Source organism: Cydia splendana, chromosome 7 (assembly GCF_910591565.1).
Source record: "Cydia splendana chromosome 7, ilCydSple1.2, whole genome shotgun sequence".
Taxonomy (NCBI): domain Eukaryota; kingdom Metazoa; phylum Arthropoda; class Insecta; order Lepidoptera; family Tortricidae; genus Cydia; species Cydia splendana.
Window position 1 is genome coordinate 576,696 of NC_085966.1, and position 22,445 is coordinate 599,140.

A 22,445-nucleotide genomic window follows, 5' to 3' on the forward strand; every position below is an offset into this window, starting at 1 on the left:
CGAAACTGACAGATTATTGGTACTAACGTTTCTTTTGTCGCTACGTATTTACAATCCTAAGCGCCACTTGCACCATTCCACTAACACGGGGTTAAACCGGTTAAACCTGGAGTTACCATGGTTAGTAGTACAAAATGACCATGGGTTAATGGTTTAACCGCTTAACTAAGTGGCCCTTAGTGTTACCTATCCATTCATGAATATACTGGATGGAGTGGATCCGCGTTGGTATGTAGGTCAATACCTCTAATTTAAATTCAATAACTCTTATTTAAATTACCTACACGGATCCACGCCACGTTACGATACGAGAGGTTAAAAATAGTAGGTAGGTAATACCTATTTTATCAAACGATGTTGTTTTATTTTGATGCGTGAAAAGTGAAGTTTATGGAACCATAGTAATGACTTAAGGCTGCCTTTCCAGTAAGGCAGAGATTAGCAGAAATGAGAGGCGAACGTGCGGGATTCAACCAATAGCTTTGGTTACAAGTTACAATTACAACTAATCCACATCGCTTCTCCATTCCGTTGGAAACCTGCAGCTCTTCTCTTATCTCCGCTCACCTCCGCCTCAGTCAGTCAATAGGTATTACGCTTAGTAAAGTTAGAAAATATATATTTCGCTGTCTTCATAGCCTCAGCCCAAAGGTCGGCCTCCACAGGCATAGTTCCCAACTTCTGTTTAATTGTTCAACCTTTGCGAGCCTACCAACACATACGAACATGCCAAGCTTCTTATTCCCTTTATATAGAGTCTATTATCGCTTGATTTGTGAATTCCCAATGGCGACACGAGGTGCCACATTTGGGTTTCTTACTGACTGAAGAGTTTTAGGAAGATTAATTTTGTAATTGCTTGGTCATGCGGACTTACGAATGGACTGGGAAATTCGCACAGAATCAGAGCTATTTGTGTTTAAAATTTAAATGGTATTAAAATACTTAAAATAATGAGTATACATGCTCTTATCAAAAATTTCCAATTAAAACATAATAAGTAAGCTAATAACACGTTTGTGGTGTTTAATACGGATGCAAAAACCTCCTAAAAAAAGCCTTTGCTTTTGAACCACAGGGAAAATATTTGGACCATGTTTGTTAACTGATGAGCTAACTATTTGAAAAGGAGGACCTCAATTCGCCTCTATGTTTTTGTCGAAGACCTGTATATGACCCAGCTATATCCGAGTGGTCTTCAAAACACGCAAATATTTTATATTATATTTTAGGGAACAAATCAATTATGTTTGAAAGCAAATCAAATTAAAGAGAAAGTGGCCAAACCTTTATTTCTTTAGTTTATAATCTTATGCGTGAGTAGGTAATCCACCTGAATGACTGTGTAATCAAAGAATATCTGCACTCTACATTCACAATTGGCATCCCCGTGCCGTGTTCGCCGCAAGCCTCGGCAAGTCGGAAGCCAGCCCGCCTCATTAAGGAACAGAAACTTGTGTCGCGTATGTCGCGATACGACAGGTATAGAGATGGGCTCGCAACGGCTCGGCCGCGAGTTTAATATTAAGACTAACGGCCTGATTCGAACCTTAAGATACGTAAAAAAATTCGAAAGATACGTTATGGATCGGATATGTCAGTGTCAAAAGTGACGTTTTTGTTTGAAGAAACGTAACTTTTGACACTGACATAATTATCCAATCCTAGACATATTTTTAGCAAATTGTTAAAGTTCGATCCCTTCTGCAAAATTATTATTAGGAGCCTGCTTGAGGAATTTCACTGCTGGGCAAACATCTCCCACTTTTTTCCACCTTGGCCCACATCCATCTGTAAAAAACAGAAAATTTAAGAATGTTGTAAATCCCATATTTTATCATCCTTGCTGCTCAGGATAATTCATCTAGAGTCTGTGCGGAAAGAGAAGAGTCGTGAAATATACCTCTAAGGGAATCAATACATTCTATGACTCTTCTCTTTCCGCACCTTTTCCGCATAGACGTTACGTTGTATGTACCTACATACGATTTAAATAACATTGTGTGTACATCACTAGGCAGGTATCGTTATCCTAATTACCTCAGTTCCCTACGGAAGGAAGCGCGGGAAAGTTTACCATTCAACCAACATTCACCGTGCATGAACATGTCACAATCATATCGAGCCGAGGGGCGTCATTTTCAGCTGAAATTAAACTGGTTACTTTTACTACTGATATGATTATTGCTTACAATCTTTCTTTTTAATTGACGATACTATGAGGTCGTATAGGAAATCAAAAATATAATTGCAGTAAAATGAATTAAGTCCAATTAGATATGTCAGGAGAGTACAACTATCCAACTAGTCCCAGTGCGAATATTATTTCAATGCTGGTGTAAAATCATTATTTCGACTCCTGGTTTTCTCACCTATAGATAACGTAAGAATCAATAGTATGATGATACTACGCGGCCTACGCGTTAAAAGTATTTCTAAAATCTTTATAAACAGAGATGATATAGGTACCTACATAAATATATGTAAAATATATTAACTCACATTTATAGACGGGTCTACCGCGAATTTTATTCAATTACCTTGATTTACCGACGTTTCGACACAGGTTTCACTGGTCGTGGTCGCGACTGACTGATGTCCCAGCAAAATGTCAAAACAGAGATTTGTGCAACTACCCGACGAAAAGTGTTCGGACGTGTGCGTGGATATTATAATGTGAGTGTTGCGTGTCGGACTATTGACAATAATTAACATTATGTGTAGTGGGTGGTTTGAAAATGTGATGTCTACCTCAAACTTTTCCATACACTTTTCGTCGGATAGTTGCACAAATCTCTTTTTTGACATTTTGCTGGGACATCAGTCAGCCGCGACCACGACCAGTGAAACCTGTGTCGAAACGTCGGTAAATCAAGGTAATTGAATAAAATTCGCGTTAGACCCGTCTATAAATGTGTTAATATGTGTTCAAATATTATATATGTAAAGTAATTAGTGTTGTAAACACTTTTGAACAAGAATATGGAGATATATTATATGCATTTTTTTTTCAAAAAATGGTACATTTTAAACTTATATTAGGTATGCCATACTTATGTTTAACGGCGACATGATGCACTCATTTTCAACGTTAGTACCTTAATCCAACTTCCATTACTAAGGTTAATACATGATGATAACATATGACCACAGTATAAGCTGTCTTTATATAATATTTACCTATCCTATTTATTTAATCATGCATTGTACCTATTAGCAACTTCTTAATTTTTGATTTAAATATGTTTTTACTACCACATTCGTCTTCAATAATTGATAAACTGTTAAATATTCGCGGTGTGATATGGCTGCGCGTTCTTTTACCATAGTAGTTGCTAGCGGTAGGCTCCACGTATTTACGACGCTTTAACCCTCTTGGCGCTCGGGTATATACTCGCGGAGTTTTAAATTCGGGATTATTAAATTGATCGGTTGCTATTAAGTACTTAACTTTATCATCTATTTATACAATACAAAATTCGTAGGCAAGTAAACCTCATAAAACCAGGCCCAGTAGCACTATATACTAGTCAAACACGAGATTGGGAAACAATGTCGCCGGCGACAAAGAGCGAACTATCGCTGACTGGCGTGTCGACTTGTCGGCACAATAAACACGTCTCCAGCATCGTTAATCAACGACACTCACCTTCAGGGCCGGTGGAACTGCTGTACGGTCAGTACGGTGGTTAAGTGTTAGTTAAGGAAGTATGGGACATGCGCTCGCATCGACGGCCGGACGCAACTGAGGCGCGCGCAGGCGGCGCGCACGTATTTACGCAACGGTTGGAGCGAGATGGAAGACAGGGCGTGCTACTCTCGAAAGCGACATTGTCCGCGGTAGTCCTGAATTGCTGTATTTTCTACTATCCACTTCATGCAACCGGCGATTGTGAGCGGGATAGAAAATATGCCATCGCACTCTAGAGAGGCGCGATTTACGTCAAAGGGTAGATTAGATTCTGCAGTTCTAAGATACCTATCTTTCTGTTTTTCGTAGGTTTAGGAATAGTATATAAGACGACGATACATTTCAATAAATGTTCATTATTTAACTGACTATACCGCGGTTATTATTGCTCCTCCTGCCTGGACCCCCATATCTGGTGACCCGTCGACGCCTAGAAGATGTCTGACAGCGAGGATGGAGCTCAAGACAAGCGAAAAATGGAAAAAGAAAACTTGCAAGAACCAAATACAGCATCGAATGCGCTACATCTGCAGCTGCCGTCATCAAGCTACGATCTCGCCGGAATCTCCATCCAGTCCAAGTTACTACCGTTTTGGCGCGAGCATCCACGTTTATGGTTTGCGCAGTTTGAAGCTATCGTCGAACCTCTGAAGACAAGTGATGACCAGAAATTTCGATATGCACTCGGCGTTATGCAAGCAGCTGATATTCAACAAGTTAGCGACATCATTCTTAAGCCGCCATCCACTGGCAAGTACAACGCGCTGAAAACTCGTCTCCTTTCTGTCTACGAAGAATCTGCGTCCAGGCAATTCCAGAAGCTTATCAGCGGTCTCGAGCTAGGGGAACAGAAGCCAACACAGCTTTTAAGACGAATGCGAGAACTAGGCAAGAATATGGTACCAGACGACGGTTTGAAGGTCATGTGGATGAATCAACTCCCAGTACAAGTACGCACAGTTCTTTCTGTCAACAACGAGTCATCACTAGATATTCTCGCCGCCATGGCCGACAAGATGTTAGAGCACGCCGAGCCAGTCACCGTTGCTGCAGTCACACAAGCCACAGACTTTCAAGCCCCGCAAAGCAGCCAAAACACATTTTTTGAGAAGTTATCCCAGAAGCTCGACAGTTTAACACTCGAAATTGCAGCCCTTCGGTCCGGCGGCCGGCAACGCTATCGCCGTCCCTTTCGCTCTCGCAGCCGTTCCCGTTCGAGATCTATGGCGGCGCATGGAACTTCACGCAATCCAGGTGATCCTGGATGGCTCTGCAGATATCACTTCAGATTCGGAGACAAAGCACGAAGATGTGAATCGCCGTGTAGCAAGAAAACTAGCTCATCGGAAAACTAATGCCTACACCGACTCTGGCGGGCCTCGGTGTACCTTCAGTCAGCAACCGCCTATGTGTCATCGATCGCAACTCTCGAGAACGTTACCTCGTCGACACTGGCGCCGAAATATCTGTACTATCGTCGCATCACAAGAAAAACCAGTTATCAAGCACCTACAAGCTTTACGCCGCAAACGACACGCCGATAAAGACCTATGGAGAGAAAACGATCACTCTCAACTTGGGGCTACGGCGCGACTACCGTTGGACGTTTATCGTGGCTGCCATCAAGACCTCAATCCTCGGAGCTGATTTCCTTCGGCACTACAAGCTGCTACCTGACCTGGATCAAAAGAAGCTCATCGATAAAACCACTAAACTCCAAGTCAACGCGTTAACAGTTCGAAGTACTCAAGAAACCGTCTATTTGATCAGCAGCAATCAAGCCTACTACGAGATTCTCAAGCAGTATCCTAATGTACTACGACCAATGTCTTTGAAAACGCCGGCCAAGCACAACGTGCAACATTTCATCGAGACTACGGGCCCCCCACTCTTCGCCAGGGCACGCCCACTGCCGCCCGACAAATATGCAGCGGCGAAGGCCGAATTCGAACGCTTGATGGAAATGGGCATCTGTCAACCCTCAAACAGCCCCTGGGCAAGTCCACTGCACGTTGTCAAGAAGAAAGATGGTTCTCTACGTGTATGCGGCGACTATAGACGTCTGAACGCCGTAACGCAACCCGATCGCTATCCGTTACCTCGAATTCAAGATTTTACATACCAGTTGCACAATAAGAAGATTTTTTCTAAATTAGACCTGAAGATGGCGTATTTTTGGATACCCATGAACAAAGAAGACGCGCAGAAAACTTCAATAATCACACCGTTCGGGTTGTTCCAGTTTAACTCAATGACGTTCGGGCTCCGTAACTCAAGCCAAACATTCCAACGATTCATGCACGACGTTCTACGAGGCATAGATGGCTGTTTCTGCTACGTCGATGATCTTCTCCTGTCCTCTGAAAATGAAGAAGAACACAAAACACTGCTTCGACAAGTCCTGGAACGCCTAGATAAATACGGCGTAACTCTCAATGTCGATAAATGCGAGTTCGGACGAAGAAAAATCAACTTCCTTGGCTATGAAGTATCACCCGACGGCATCAGTCCCACTCAAGAACGGATCGAAGCAATATCGAATTACCCAAAGCCGAAGACAGTCTGTGAGCTGAGAAGATTTCTAGGCATGTTAAATTTTTACCGTGACTGCCTACCACATCAAGCGGAACTTCAGTCTCAACTCAACAAGTATCTGCACAACTCCAAGAAAAATGACAAGACTCCTATCGAATGGAACACCGAGTCAGATGAAGCTTTCAAGAAATGCCGCCAAAGCATATTGGAAGCAACTACGCTATCATATCCAGTTCACGGCGCTCCTCTATGTATCATGAGTGATGCATCAGACCACAGCGTAGGAGGAGTAGTCCAACAGAAAGTTGATGATGTTTGGAAACCTCTGGCATTTTTCTCGAAGGCACTGAGTCCGACGCAACGCCGCTACAGTGTGTATGATCGCGAACTCCTAGCGATTTACATGGCTGTAAAGCACTTCAGACGACTTATAGAAGGCAATGACGTCATCGTCTACACGGATCACAGACCACTTACGCACGCACTTACGCGAGCACCGAGCAGCAGCGACACTCCGAGACGCGAGCGCCAACTGCACTTCATTAGCCAATTTTGTTCGAGCATCCAGTATATCCCAGGCGACAAAAACAACATCGCTGACGCCTTATCACGAATCGAAGAAATACAATGTCCTTCCGCAATAGATTTTGACAAGTTAGCCGCCGACCAGCGCACCGATGAAGAACTAACAAAATTGAAAACTCAAGAAAATCTGAAGTTCACTGAAGTCACGTTACCAGCCATCAATCGACCAATCACGTGTGAGCTCTCAACTGGCACACCGCGACCGTACTTACCTATCGCTTATCGTTATGCGGCCTACAAAGCGCAACACGGTATAAGCCACTCAGGTGTACGCGCAACGAGGAGACTTATGGCATCTAAGTTCTTTTGGCCAGCAATGAACAGAGACGTCGCACTTTGGACTCGAGCATGCATTGGATGTCAACGAGCTAAAATACATCGTCACGTGATTCCACCTATCGGCGAGTTCCCGCCATCTCAACGTTTCGAGCATCTGCATATCGATATCGTGGGACCTCTAAGAATATCAAATGATTATCGATATTGCGTCACAATGATCGACCGCTGCACGAAGTGGCCCGAGGCAATACCAGTACGTGACATAACAGCTGAAGTTGTCGCTAAAGTCTTGTACGAGCACTGGATTACGAGATTTGGATGTCCGCTACGCATCACGTCAGATCAAGGTCGTACCTTTGAGTCAAACCTTTTCAACGCTCTCCTGAAGAAGCTTGGGACTACGAGAAGACGTACCACTGCCTACCACCCTCAGGCGAATTCTCAAGTGGAGAGGCTACACCGCACCTTGAAAGCCGCTCTTATGGCAAGGGGCGAAAGTTCAAGATGGTCCGAAGAGCTGCCTACAGTTTTATTTGGATTACGAGCCGCATTACGCAGCGATAACAACCTAAGCCCTGCATTGATGACGTATGGATCTCCACTACGCATGCCAGCTGATTTCTTCGTACCTACAAAGTCGACGATTGAAGATGCAGAGTTTGTACGACGTTTGTCAGAGATAATGTCATCACTTGTTCCTGTAACCCGGACGCACGCCACGCAATGGAGACCTTTCGTGCATAAGGACCTTGCGTCGTGCACTCACGTATTCGTGCGTAATGACACCGTGCGACCCCCGCTCACACCACCATATGACGGTCCGTTCGAGGTTCTCAAACGCTACGACAAGTATTTCAAGATACAAATGCCACAACGAACTACTGTCGTCACTATTGAGCGTCTGAAGCCAGCCTACATCTACAATGAAGACGTCACAAGCGACAGCCAGTCTTCTAGCCCAGACACTCAGACATATGTGACGAGATCGGGCAGAGTCACGAAACGTATTCGCTTCGCTTGAGAGGGAGTGCTATGGGACATGCGCTCGCATCGACGGCCGGACGCAACTGAGGCGCGCGCAGGCGGCGCGCACGTATTTACGCAACGGTTGGAGCGAGATGGAAGACAGGGCGTGCTACTCTCGAAAGCGACATTGTCCGCGGTAGTCCTGAATTGCTGTATTTTCTACTACCCACTTCATGCAACCGGCGATTGTGAGCGGGATAGAAAATATGCCATCGCACTCTAGAGAGGCGCGATTTACGTCAAAGGGTAGATTAGATTCTGCAGTTCTAAGATACCTATCTTTCTGTTTTTCGTAGGTTTAGGAATAGTATATAAGACGACGATACATTTCAATAAATGTTCATTATTTAACTGACTATACCGCGGTTATTATTGCTCCTCCTGCCTGGACCCCCATAGAAGGTTGTATGGAAAATGAAAGTTTGGGGAGGAGTACCTAAGGTACCGTGCCGACTGCAATACTGCCGACTGTATTGCTTCTGAAAATGTCAGAAATCCAAAGAGCAACAATGATTTTGACAATTGTGGCAACAATGCAGTCGGCCAATCATGAAATATTTAGATAAGAGAGAATAGCTTTTGTGTTTAACTTATATCTCTCAGCACGACGCACCATCCTTACTTTCCTGCAAACTGCAAACCCTTTTATACCAAGAGAGATGATAGACTACAAGGACTTATAATCAAAAGTATTTCCTGATAAATCAGAAGCTCTCACTGAAATACATCACACGCTCACATATAAAGGCAGGTTCACAAATCCAGTGCAAACACAGACTTCATCTAAACCAGTCCCTCGAGACCCAAACCCTCCGTAACTCTGTACCACCGGCCTTCGAAACAATAGCCTCACCTTGACACGAGGTCTGGGGGGTCTGATAATTAATTATTTCCTACTCCTCTACACAAAAAGGTCATAAGCGCCATAATAACTATTGGCGTTTATATCAATTTGGAATAAAGGTAGTTTGTCTTGGCAGGTGCAGGGTGACGAGAATGACGGGCAGGTTTTTTGCGCGACATTTTCAAAATGGCCGACCTATTTACGCTTTAGGTGTTATATAATATATATTATATTGTAGGTAATTTGGAAACCTTATTGCAAAGTAATAAGGGTTGAATTAGAATTTGGCTCTCATAATTAGAGGGTATAAAAAAGGCTCCAGTAAATGCTGCGGTGATGTGGCTTTTTGGTGGTGTGTTTACTGTGGTGTTTCGAAGCATGATTATGAAGTTTTAAGAGAGATTTTTTTTGCTGATGTATAATTAGTAAAGTTGTCATGTTTGTAAACATGTTTTGTCTCTCCCAGTGGCATCGCGTCATAAATCGTAAGCAAGTCGGAGCTAATTTTCTTTATGAGCTGTAGGAATTAAGTGTTTCTAATAATATATCTGGTATAGGTAAAACAATTCCTAACCAACGTTATTTCTTTGGCCTCTTTTGGATGCCATCGTTTATTTGATGCTAACTGTACAGTCGTAGGATGAGTTTCAACCTGCAAAAAGGGAAAATGTACATAAGTATAACAACGTACATAAAAGCCTTCTAAAGTGTTGTGAAATCCCTACTTAACAGAATCAGACAGCAAAATCAAACATACAAAGCTCATACATATTCAGGATAATACCCGACTCATTGTTTCATTTCGGACGTATCAACGCCATACTGTGGATGCCCAAACACAATACTCCGCATACGTTCACCTGGGCCCGAATTAATACAATGCTTTCAACCTGTCCGTGGTCTAACGGATTTCACACTTGCAAAATGTATAAAATCAATCAAAATTCAACCTTGATTAGTACAAAATACAGTTGGATTTCGAATGCTGGGAGTAAGCATTAAATACTGGCCAGAGGGATGATCACCCAACTGTTTTGTAAATGGAACGCGATTCAAATTGTCACCTGAATTATGGAGATAATGTAATTTAAACCTTGTTACCGTTGCCATTGAGTCAATTTAGCTCGTATTTGAGTGGATGGATGATTGAAGGCTTATCTGTTAAACCAAGTTAAAGTGAACGTTAATTGTTTGCGTATAAGGTTGATTTTTGAGTGGATTTTGTAATGAGTGGATACTCACAGGTGCAACAGCGTGGAAGGCTCGACAAGCGTCCGATCTGGACTGTTAATTCACAAAGCTTAATACCTCATCGCTTTCAAGCGCCCAGTTTAATACTGACTATTCATTAAGCATAATTGCAGTACCTGGGAGTCAAGTTATATTAGTGGGAGCCTACAATTGAGTGCAGAATGCTGGTAAATATAAACCGACAATATGGCTGCTTTCCGTTGGCGATTACGTGACGTGTTCATTTCGGTTATTTGCGGCAGATAACGGGTTTATGATTCCGTTCTGTTTTATTTAATCTGTTTAAATGCTTATTAACGCATCCCTTCGTTTCCGAACTGAAAAGCTGACCATGCCGCCATGATAGATTTCAGTTAAGCTTGATTTCGGATTTTTCTTTATTCTGGTGTTGCATTTGTTAGTGAATTTTATTTTGGTTATTGAGTTTCTTAATTTATCACCATGATCATTAACTTATGTATAGATATAAATACGTCCTACTACCGGGGACAAGGTTTTTGTCATTGTACAAAAAAGTTTAGACACTTCACTGATTCAGTAGCTAACCAAAACGTTTGAATTCCTTAGATGTATGAAGGTTTTCTGACGAGAGAGAGAGATGTCTTCGTAACTGTTAGTATCACTGCCTGTGACTGTACATAATTACGCATTATAACACTCGTGTGATGTTTTTATGCAACTCGCTTTTAGCTCGTTTCATAAACCCGCGCTCGTATTTTAATGCATTTCATTATGTAGCAGTCACATAAACTACTAAGTACCTACTATCAACAAGACAGGCATCGTTATAAATCAGTTCGGTCGCAGTCACAGGTGAGCGAGTCACATTAGACGCAGTTAGTTAATCAGCGGCAGTTAGCGCCCGCAGATAATGGTCACGGTGAAAGATCTATTTCATACAGGAGATTGATTCTATTTTACCAATTTGTTATTGTTCGAACCTGGTTTTGATACGACTTTAATGGTCGTCTTGGTAATTGGCGCGCAATACACACGAATTTCACCAACCAGCGTGACGGATCTTCAAGGTCGTATCAGAATAAGATCAAATCCATAACAAGTTGTTTAATCTGAATCGGGCTCTGCAAGACGAGCGTTGTTATAAAGAGTTGCACCTTCCTAAGTTTAAAAACTAACAGGAGGGACACCGCAATACGTGAGAGATTTATCTCAGTAGGTACGGATATGATGGTCGTTCTTGTCTACGTGACAGCGTGATAAAACGGTATTTATCACTTTCAATCGCGCTCTGTTAAAAAGTGACGGATATTTAGTCACGTGGATAAAGCCATCCACAGGCCTGCAGAAAGGTCAAACAGGCTCTTATATCAGTTCGGTCACGGTTAATCTGTAAACCAGAGTGAACTACATTATGTAGACGCTGTTACCTAGTATCAGTAGGTTATCAACGGCAGTTAGCGTCCAGAACTAAACGGTCACAGTGAAAGATCTATTTCATACAGGTGTGTTTTGTGTTTTATTAGGTGTATTTACGATTTAGTTCATAAAGCTGTCAGCTTTGGACGCAGGTGAACAAGTCCAACCGCAACAGTTAATAAATCAACCAACACATCGCGATGAAAACGTAGACGAGAGGAGACCGATCTGTTTGACGTTTTTTAATTCGTTACTTAGTTTTAACGCAGTTGTTTTGTTTTTATGATATAGGAGGCAAACTAGCAGAAGAATTGCTACCATAGCCTATGGGCAATACCAGTGGGGTTAGAAGTGGCCTGCCAGCATAGCTTTAACCCATTCACTGCCATGCAGTGCCAATGTTGTCATAGCGCTTAGCTCGTAGCCGATCTCAGCGTTTTCCCGCTTTGTAGATTAAAGCGACTAGGAATAGAGAACCCGCTGAGCGGGTTCCGGGCACTCAATATGTTAAGATGGGAGTACGTTTTTTTCTTGAAAATTTCTGGTCTGAAGCTTTTATGAGGTCCAGAAATACATACTTACCGCGGGCGACAGTTCATTCCACAGTTTAGCTGTCCAAAGCAGGGAGTTTCTTGAGCAACGAACAGTTGAGGGATACCAGCCATCTAAGTAATGGTACCTGCAATTATATGTTACTCTTCGAAGGACGCAAAAATATGTGACACACTCTTATTATGGCTCTAGAAATAAAATCGTGCCAGATATTTTTGCGTCCTTCGTTGTGTAACATATTATTGCAGGTGACTGTACCAAGTACTAGGTAACCATCTGAAGGAATTACCTATTATGGGATAAAAATGTATGTAGCTTATTTTGCGTCGTCGCGACTCGTGTAACTGAGGCTTCAAATACCTACACTTTAAATATTAGCGATACTATGTACACAGATCTACATCAACGTCAGTATATTTACTCTATACTAATATCTATATAAATATAAGTAGCTTCATTACAGTTGAGAGAGGGGTTAATAATATCCATTGTTTGCGGCAAACAACCCCCAGGTGAACTAATAACTTGCACTCCGATTTGTTTGCATTTAATATACGGTTATTGCTTTTGAACTTAAGGTTTAATTACCAGGGATGGATTATGGAGAAATACCTACATTATTACGTCGTAAAAATTAATCACGTAATAAATGACCTATAAAAGAAAACGTAATATATTATTTTCTAATTTTATGTTAATTCGTGCCTGTGGTTCCGAGGCATGGTAGGTTGAAAAAACATCGTATACATTCCTTCTACGCAAAAATGATTTATTTTACCTTTCTATGTTTAATCAATTTTCAAATATAAGATATCAGTTTACCGCAAAAATAAACCACATTAAATTTTTGCAAAATCTTTTTTAATAGGTAATCGAAGCGAAAAGGGGGAATACCTAATTTCAACCCGCATAATTAACTAAACATTTCAATGCAATATATTCCGAGTTTGGGTACCATTGTCCACAATTTTATTAAAATCTACTCAAAGCGCACCCCAGTAACTCCATCCCTTACCCAGGTGCGTACTAAACACACATTATTGTTATTCAGATACGGGCTGGGGCAAAAAAACAATTTTCCTCACCAATTCAGCGTTCAAGATAAATATATCAGGGTCAAAAACATTTCAGAAAAAGGTCACTTCTGTGGACAAAACTTAAAGAGTTAACAACCCGGTTACATACCTACATATATCATTGGAGTTTTTCTTATTTGAGTCTCAAATACCTACCAGTAAGGGTGAACTTCAGAATATGGCTTTTGATTCTCTTGCGATGTCTACAAGAAAGACGCGAACGAGTTAAGTACCTACACTATAATTTAAAATGTGTAGGTAGGTATGACCCATGATCAAATCATCATATTCCTAGTTGTTCGGGTTATATTTTAAGACGTGGCAACTAAATCCAAGCGTTGGCGAAGGCACTAATGACTGCCTTCTTACCTTCCAACCCAGAGAGGAAACTATTGGGTCTTATTGGGATTATTCCTCTTTCGTCACGATGTTGCTCTTCGCCGAAAAGCAACTGGTAAATATCAATTGACATTTCGTACATAAGTTTCGAAAAATTCATTCGAGACGGGGTTGAACCCTCAACTTTCGGGTTGAAAATTGGTGCCCTTTACCGCTAGGGTAAAAAATATTATTTTCCTAATGAAATCATAGCGACCTAAATAAATCCATTGAGCCGTGAAATTAATTTAAGCGCTGTAAAACATTTAATAAACGATTAACGAAACCTTAATCCACACGAGCCGGTAGCAGGGAAACTGTTAAGTCAAACACGGGTTAAATTTATACCCGCCGCCGGCGCAAACTGGGCAGTTCCGGCGCAGTGGACCGGTTGATAACAGTAAGAAAACTGCTACAAAATTGTAATGGTGCGTTTAGACCTACATTTGTATATTTAATTTTTTCCTAAGTTCCTAGAGAAAGGCCTCAAGATTGCTATTCATATTTTTTGGTAACCGTAATTATTTAAACAAGCGCTACGGTTTTTCAAAAACTCTGCTGTCTGAACTCACTACGCCTTAGAGCTCTGTTTTCCTAAGTAAGATAGAGCGCGGTGCCGTCATATCTCAGCCATCTCCATACAAAATAATACGGCTAAATATGGATGGAGTAGTATTTTGTATGCAGACGGCCTCTATATGACGGCACCGCGCTTTCCTAGGAAACCAGAGCTTAACAGCGTCAACTCTACGTAGCATTTGTATCTCAAACAGTGCAAGTTACCTCCTTGAATTAATGTACATACGTACTTACAGTTCATTCTCCCATGAAATGTGGCTAACACTGTAACTGTTGTTTGGCTGACTTTAAACGCAGACATAAAGAAAAATGATTGACTTACTGTTTTTCGAATTCCCCTGTGCCCCAGCTTAAGTAATTAACGTGATGTCGAACCTCGATGTTTTAATAACTGCTATACGTGCCCGCAGGTTCGTTCCCTAATATCTACTGCCCAAAACCATCCCAAATTCAAAACGACATATATACATTCACAATTAAGGGTACTTACGCCTTTTTAGATTTGTCCTTTTGCAAGTTACACGAAAATTTATAATGACTTATATCTGTAGGCATTTTAGGAAAGATAGGTCATTTTAGAATTACAGGATTACGGATTATGACCGTCATCGATTGACTTTTGTTCTTTCGTGACCTTTTGGGTTTTGATTGAGGTTTTTGATGAATGTTTACAGAGGTAGCTAAGACTCTATAAGTGATTATTAAAATTGTGCTTTCTAGAGAAGCAATAATGTGTAAGAATGATTCCAGCAGCAAAAATAAATATTTCTTGAGAATAAAAAAACATAACAGATACAATATTTATGTAAGATACATAATAGAAACACTGTTGCATATGTCCATACGCCTTGATAACCACTTACTATTAGGCGGGCCATATGCATGTTGGTCACCAAAAGTAATATAGGTACATATAACAAAAAAACTCTAAAATGGTTTAATTTCTTGCTTATTACGAGAGGTCAGAATATAGGTATGTATACTCTTGTCTCTCAAAATATCTATAACAATGGAATTGTGTGGGACAAGTTGCCTCAAACTTCATCTTTTGTTCAGCGGTTTAAGCGTGAAAAGATAACAGACAGGCATAGAGGGCTAAATCCGCATTTATAATATGAAGTTCGGATGGCCTTATAATTTATTAACACATCACAGATATAAATTAAGTATCATCAAATACTCTGTCAACCTATGCCCCAAATAATTAACAGTATTAATACTCACATCTTAATAATCCAAAATATTCTGCGGGTATCATTAAAAATCTTGCACTATCTTTCCATCTACACCGTTCTGCGAACCCGCATGCCAATTGTAGCAACGAGCTTGCCAGACAGAGCACTTATCCGGGTCAAACAGATCACTGTGTTATGTCTTTCCTGTAGACATACACAAGAGTTAAGGGCTATTAAGGTTAATTTTCTTATTTAATCCTTATCCACGTGAAAAGGTCCTCCTTTTATTTAGAGAACTATGATAAAATCATTGCTTACATGCCCACAAGCTGTTAACTATTGCCCACAGGAGAGAAAAATGTGCTGTTCGCGATAACACACTAGTTTTCTCTCCTGTGGGCAATAGTTAACAGCTTGTGGGCATGTAAGCAATGATTTTATCATAGTTCTTTAAATAAAAGGAGGACCTTTTCACGTGGATAAGGGTTAAATAAGAAAATTAACCTTTATAGCCCTTAACTCTTGTGTATGTCTACAGGAAAGACATAACACAGTGATCTGTTTGACCCATCCCCTTGTCACAATAACCTTTCCTAACTATGTCATTCATCAAGCTATATGTGGGGTAACAGCGACAAGGTTCCTGAGTCAGCCAGACGCTTGATGCATCGTGTAGTCCCATGTCGAATTAACTTATCTGACAATTTCACCTATAAGTTGCGTGTGAGCCGTGAGGGGTATTGTGACAAGGTCTTTGAAACAATTGGTAGGAATTAGGAGTGCTTGATGGTATGCCAAGGTCAGATAGGGTTTGGTAGGTATGTTGCTTAATTAATGCATGTCTGATGCAATATATAGTTGAAACGATGACAGCTTCCAAAACTTGAAATTATTGCTGTATATTTCAACCAGGAGAGATTCGAAAAGGTAACCAATATTATAGCCGGAAGGTGTTGTTGGCGCTATACCAAAATGAGCCAGGCCAGTTTTTGATTCTGAGGGCTTACCGCGAGCCACGTTCGATGTGTTGCCTCTCTGTCGCACTTGTAAATTCGTACGTAAGTGTGACAGGGAGGCAACACGTCGAACGAGGTTCGTGTTAGACCCTCTGGACCGTCACCGTCTTCATGACCAGTCAAAGAAGACTATCATTTCCTATCATTATTGTGTAATTTAGAGATGATTGGTGACTTCAGGCCAAATACTTAGGTAACTCTGTCATAAGTTGTAATAGATGTTGATACTTTTTTATATTCCACGTCGGTGGCAATGGCAAACAAGCATATGCGATTTTTAACGTCTTTAAGTAATTGACTTATTTTAAACGAATCTGTGGTTTAATCTTATAAAAAACAGATTTCCAGCGTGCTTACTCCCAACTTGAACACCGGCAACGCACTTACAACCCCTTTGGTATTGCGGGCGTTCCTGGGCGACAGTAATCGCTTACCATCAGGCGATTCGTCTGCTCGTTTGCCTCTTGGATCATAAAAAAAGTGCATGAAGGCAACACACGATTGGTTTTGAGACGAAGTTTTCAGCTTTTGGTCAAATTAGCCATGTTTTGGCTGCTATGATGATGAAATCGACAGGAAAATATTTTTGACACCAAAATCTTTCCCTCATTCTGATATCAGTGACCGCTCATATTACGAGAGCTCACCTTTTAAAACCATGCGGGCGCTTTGTGAACTATCGTGCGGGCGACACCTCTTTATTTAATTTAGTAGTTGGGACAAAGGCCCTCCGTGCGTGTGACGGGAAGAATAAGGGTTTTATTTAACTTTTGTTCTAATTTACCTTTAGAGAAAGGTTCTAATGGTTAGTTGGTGGTCGCGGTGTCGATGCCGGTTGCATTTGTTTTGGATGACTTTTATTTTGTAGTTTCAAAGCACTTTTCGTATCAAGATACATGTTAATTTTGGCTAAACATCATTTATAATTTGAGGATGAAACTATGACAGTATCAATGCTTTTTGCTACACATGAGGTTATAGTAGGTACCTAAACAAATATGCTTCTGGTAAATAAACGGCATTCGATTAATCGCTTCTGGCAATATTCTGCTAGTATGTAGATACTTCTAGACTTATAAATTGGCATCTTTATTGCCATAAAATATTGGCCTAGTGGGTAGTGACCCTGCCTATGAAGCCGATGGTCCCGGGTTCGAATCCTGGTAAGGGCATTTATTTGTATGATGATACAGATATTTGTTCCTGAGTCATGGGAGTTTTCTATGTATTTAAGTATTTATATATTATATATATCGTTGTCTGAGTACCCACAACACAAGCCTTCTTGAGCTTACCGTGGGGCTTAGTCAATTTGTGTAAAAATGTCCTATAAAATTTATTTATTTATTTATTTATTTATTTATAGGACTTATCTAGTTATCTACACCTAAAATCAAATCAAAAACTCAATACGGCGTTAGAATTAGCATAGGCGTAGGTAGTAAACTTTCCATTTCCTTCGCCCATGCCTGCACTTTCAAGATGAAAACAGACAGTATAATGGCATCTGCTCCGATTCCGAATAATTTTGATGAATGAACCGTTGTAAGTGGCCCATCCTCTTGGAAGTAATAGTCTTAAGTTGTATGAAGAAGTGTGGCGGTTACGACTTTTTGTGTGGGGAGAGAGGTAACAGCACCTACGCCCGCACCTGCGGCGATCAGACGAAATAACTCTCAATTGGGAGCCATGTGGGTCAACTGGCTAAAGAAGGCTTGGAGTTGTCTTTTAATTTCATTTTGGTGTGTGTGGTAACTATTTTTAGTTACCAAAATTCTACAATGAAAAGATAAAACCGACGATGAAATAAAATCAATGAGCCGTACTCCAGGGTTTTGGGTGCAGGAATATTTTTTAGCCAAAAAAACAGAAACCATATTACATAATATGACCAATGACAATAACTGAGGGAAACTAGCAACATTATATTCAAGTTCTTGATATACATATTGAGTTACCGTAATTGCCGCGTTGCTGTCATGATTGGAACGTTCCAAACCGTCCGTCACCCAATTCATCAAAATGGTTGATAGTGATATCGCCGTTTCTCCTAAGCATGCAGCACCTTGAATTGCTACGGTGTAATGCTTTCACGATAGGAATGTACAATAAAAATTGTATGTGTATGTAGGGTACACAAGAATAAAAATATTAAGAAGTCGACTCCATGGCAGCTTTGTTCTCACGTGAACATTGAGCAAATTGCGTGAGTCACTCGCCACCTGGAGCGGTCACCGACCATCGCCAATTGACGGGTTCAGCGACTGACTATGACGTCATCACCTAGATCTAGACCATTCAGTAAAACGTTGAGTTTGAACCCTTCGAATTGGTTTGTACCAATGAGTTTCTCGGAACCTCGGAAGTTATGGTATACTTAGTCAGTATCAAAATTAACGGATCGTACTACGCGTCGAAAGTATCTATAAGTACCTTTTTCTGCATTATCAAACTGCACAACGGGACTTAATCGCGTATTTAAGTTTTAAGACCTAAGAAAGAAGAAGTCTTTTACCTTTTTCTGATAGCCTAATAAAAGATATATGTAATATATTATGTCCCTATTAGACTGTGACTGATACTTAAAGACGCGAACTGTAGATCTGTATGAGTATATCTCAATTTGGAAAATAATTACTTTTGGAGCGTTGTGTCATCCGCTACTATGCTGACTGTACATAATACGGTAGGTGTCGGTAGATATTTACATACCAGTCGATGGTCAGTGAAGAAAATCATTGTACTGAAGCTGGACTAATCTCAATAAAGGTGAAATTTGAACTGCAACTGTACCAGAGTTACTGCTAATAATGCTATCTTTTTTTCAACAAGGCTCAAACTTTCCTAGAGTTGACAAACCCACCTATTAGCTTTAAATCCACAGTAAGTGTTAAACTTATACAACCATCCGTGTAACCATAAACAAACAATCAAGCCAATTCAGAGCACATTAAAAATGGGCCAGAATAAGTGAAAGCGACCAATTATGGAAGCCAATGTTGCCCGCTCAAAACCGAAACGTTACAAACTTAATACTACGCATGGAGTTCTAATACCTTTCTGAGATGTTAGACACGTATGCGGGCAAACCGTTCATTTAGTTAACGATACCTTGGGTCCCCTACCTTTACCTTTTTAATATATCGTGAACGCGTGTCTGTGACGCGTAGTTTTGGGTATTGAGGTTGAAATTATATATTCGGAGAAGGGTTGCATGAAAGGAAAGGACAATGGTCAAGATTAATTAATTATGAGCTATTAAGTGACCCCTTTATTGTGAAAGTGCGATAAGAATAATATTACGAGCTATATATAATGCAATGGAATAGGTAGGTTTAATCTAAAATATATCTAAAAACAAGTTGTAGAGATGACATTTTTGTTATAGACTTTCTACCTTTTTCACTTTACACTTGCACTTAACTTTTTCACTTTTCATATTCGTGTATTTTTTTACTACTGCACTCTAAGTTTCATCGACCAACTTCTACAAAAAAGAATCGTCGCACGCGCAACACGCGCCCGCAACCAATCTGCGCTGTGACAGTAGTAGGGTGACAACAAAAGGTCAAAAACGGACCGTTACAGCACCTTTCCCCTCGTAATGACATGAATTACGGCTGTCATTGTATGTTCTGTGTCCTTTGCTACGGGAAGAGAAATTTGGAAATTATGGTAATGATTGTAGTATACTTACATTTGAATTCATGAAAATAAGAAACGATTATGTATGAACTTTTAATTTTAATTTAAAAGTATTTAAAGTGCAGCAGCTTATAACCAGTGTTTTATTAAAACCGATTTATTTCTCTTACTTGAGTAGGTACCTAATAATAATAAACCATGTAAGATAGGTAGGTATGTACCTGATGGATAATAGGTTGTAACATTATGATTTTCGTTTTTAGAATAGTAAAAAAATTGCTTCTAAAAACGTATTTAAAAGGTTTTAATAAGATCCCTCATTTTGATTAGTTAGTAACTTTATTATTGGCTTAAAAACCTGTTAAACTTATTATTAGAGGTGCATATGTATGTACCTACCTTCAAATTGTTAAATTACACGTATATATTTGAACTAATAAATTTTATCACCGTCAATATCAATGGACTGTCCAGCCAGTTGTATCGTATGATTTATCACATCCAAAAACCGGTTTCACAACTTTACGTTTCAGCATTACCACCTTTATTGACAAAGAGTTAAGCTCTATTATCCCTCAAACGATGGAATATGCGTACGCGACAGTGCGTGAGGCTTATTCGTTATTGTTTCATTGTGTGATTCTTTCATTCATGGTTGCATGTGCAGCGGGTATGTTGGTTTAGCTTTTTGGCTATTGTGGAACTGATAATACGATGGGCAAAAGGGTTAGTCTGTTAAATTAATGTAGGGGGTGCATCTTTTAAAGTAATACCGTAAAATGGGGTGAGTAGGGTCAAAACTGAAATTCAAACCTCGATAACATTTTATTTTTAGATATGAAAACTGAATGGTGTATATGTCGCAGTCAAAAGTGTGAACTGGTCAAAAGAACTTTTAACCGACAAAAACAGGCAAAACTGCTTTTGACTGAGCATGTTGGTCATAAGTAGTTAGTTTTACCTGAAAATCATTGGTTAATAGTAATTGTGACTGTTACTATCAGTCAAAAGTACTCCCAGAAATAGGTAGGTTAGGGTTATATTTTTTTTGCTACGCCCAAAAAACGAAACTGTTCCCAGAGATAGGTAGGTTAAGGTTTTTTTTTTTTTGCTACGCCCTAAAAACGAAACTGCTGCCAGAAATAGGTATGATTTTCAGGTAAAACTACTTTTGACCAACATGCTCAGTCAAAAGCAGTTTTGCCTGTTTTTGTCGGTTAAAAGTTCTTTTGACCAGTTCACACTTTTGACTGCAACATATATAATAAGTGTTCCGGACGTTTGTATTTTAGTTTTTATTTTATTTTGGGTAGTTCCATTTCATAACTTTGACGATAAAGAGGAAAACCACCTCACCCCGTTGTGCCTCGTATTTGGGGGAGAGGGGTTTTCATACAAAGGTGATTTTGGAAGATTGTTGGATCGATTTTTTTTATTATGCGTATTACTATAGCTCCATTTTAAATTGGAATACATTATTTTTGTAGCAATAGCCTTAAAATCCCTTCTCACCCCCCTCTCAAACCTTCTCTCCACATTCATAACCCACCTCTTCCCGCGAAACCTACTCACCCCGTTTTACGGTAATTAGCCAGTTTTTTTAGCCAGAGAGTGTAGTAAATCCAGCGTCATTAACCTGTTATTGCCGACTGCTGAGGCTTCTCGTCAAGGTACGCCAACTCGATGTCACAAATGACGTTTTGTGTAGCTAATTCATAAAAGTAATTATACATTTTTCTTATAAGATAAGTAGATATGATGTAGATATGGATCATACGAGTATTTTAGGGCCGGCACAGACGGACTGCAACACCCGACAGCATCTTGTACGGGAACTGCATGCTGACGTTGCAATCGACGTGCTTTCCCATACAGATTGCAGTGGGGTTGCAGTCCGTCATCGGCTCTTAGTTTTCAACAGTAATCCAAACTCAATGAGGTATCAATGAGGTCATTTTAATAACTTTTATAATGGGATAACTACCCAGATATTGTGAAGAAAAGCATCGAAATCTGAACACAGATATATGAAACAGACAACTGTTTTTTTTCTGTAATTTCGGGGTTGTTGGCTCGGCGGCTGGTGTGCAGGCCCTGCGCTATGAAAGTACAATATACCTATACCTATATAAAAAAAAACGTTTGTCTAAGATCTCACCTCTTCCCTCCACGTTCCCATCGACAATAAAAAAACTCACGCGACCTCCTGCCAGCCTGTTTATTTAGTCACACGTCCCCCAAGGTATTATAATTAAGCTCATTTGTAGCGCAGGCGCGATAAGCCGTCACAACTATTATTCAAATAACATTCTAAACGCCTTACATTTAGTATTACAGTTACGACCTTTTCATTTTAAGCGTTCGAGAACCATCACGTGGAAAAATGACGTAAACGCCGCGTATATCAATAGCCGTTACGCTCTTTTAGATTCATGA